Below are 1,395 nucleotides of genomic sequence, written 5' to 3' on the forward strand. Positions count from 1 at the left end.
ATGTTCCATGCCTCATATTCCCATTCTGAATCCTCTAGCTCAGAAGAAAACCATCAGTCACTGAGACCTGACAGCATAGCTGGTGGTGATTTGTCAGAAGGGTTGATCTTATTATTACAGACTATATTTGGAATGCTGGGGAATTTCTCTCTTCCATTATCTCTTCCTTTATTGCACTGGGTATAGGCTGAGGACCATAGATTTGATTGTTAAGAATCTGATTGTTGCCAACATCTTGGTTCTGTTCTCTGGTGGCTTCCACAATACAATGGCAAATTTTGGGTGGCCCCTCATGGACAGTGACTTTACACGCGAATTTTCCAGATATGTTCATGGAGTGAGCAGAGGTGTGTCCATTGGCACCATTGTCCCCTTGAGTGTCTTCCAGGCCATCACCATCTGTCCCCAGACCTCCAGGTGGGCAGAGCTTAAAGTGAAAGCTCTGCAGTTGGTTTTCCTTCAATTATCCTGTGCTGGATCGTGAACATGCTGGTAAATGTTGCGTATGCTATGTATGTGACTGGAAATTTGAGCAACAAAAACTTCACAGACAGAAAATGTTTGGACACTGTTATGCTGTTCGCCATGACCAAATCAGAGACTCATTATATGCAGCGTTGATATCATTCCCTGATGTCTTATGTTTTGTGCTCATGATGTGGGCCAGTGGTTCCACAGTTTTCATCCTCTACAGGCACAAGTAGAGAGTCCAAAGCATTCATAGCATCAGCGTCTCCTCCAAATCCTCCCCTGCGTCCAGAGATACCTTAAAACTATCGTTCTTGTTGTGAGCACCTTTGTTAAGTTTAACACCCTTTCCTCAATCTGTTATATTGTTTTGAGTCATTTGAAGAATCCTAGTTTGTTCATTTTGAACGTCTCTGGAATAATCACTGCGTGTTTCCCAACTGTTAGCCACTTTCTGCTCATGAGTCATGATTCCAGAATACCCAGGCTTTGCTTTGCTGGGAAAAGGGATACAAACTCCCTTACCCTTAAGAGAAAGATGTAAATGGTATGTATTTGAACTATATTCATTGGCTTGTTTCCTCACTTCCCTCAGAGTCTTAGGTAAAATTGTGAGTGGCTTACCAGAGAATGGTAAACAGTAGTGGTGAGCATCTCCTTCAAAGTAAACAATATCATGGTGTACTTTTAATGAAGTATTTTATAATTATTGTGTAATACTTCTGCAATGTAAGTTTTACTAGTGCTTGCAGTTGAGGAGTTCAGAATGTATGCCATAACAAATGTCAAGTCCACAAACAATCTATTGTCATAGAGAATTGTATGAGTGTGTAACTTTAATTATAACCATAAAATTCCAAAAATAAAGTAGGCATGGGATATAAGAAAAGGTGTATGAAAATGGAACAGCATGTGGCAAGTCATTGC

At 40.5% G+C, this 1,395-nt stretch overlaps 1 pseudogene; it reads left to right on the plus strand.

The window, feature by feature from the left end:
• On the plus strand, positions 1–1,012 carry LOC123330199 (annotated as a pseudogene).
• Positions 1,013–1,395: the final 383 nt, after the last annotated feature.

The sequence above is a fragment of the Bubalus bubalis genome, chromosome 18 (assembly GCF_019923935.1).
Source record: "Bubalus bubalis isolate 160015118507 breed Murrah chromosome 18, NDDB_SH_1, whole genome shotgun sequence".
In the NCBI taxonomy this organism is placed as follows: Eukaryota; Metazoa; Chordata; class Mammalia; order Artiodactyla; family Bovidae; genus Bubalus; species Bubalus bubalis.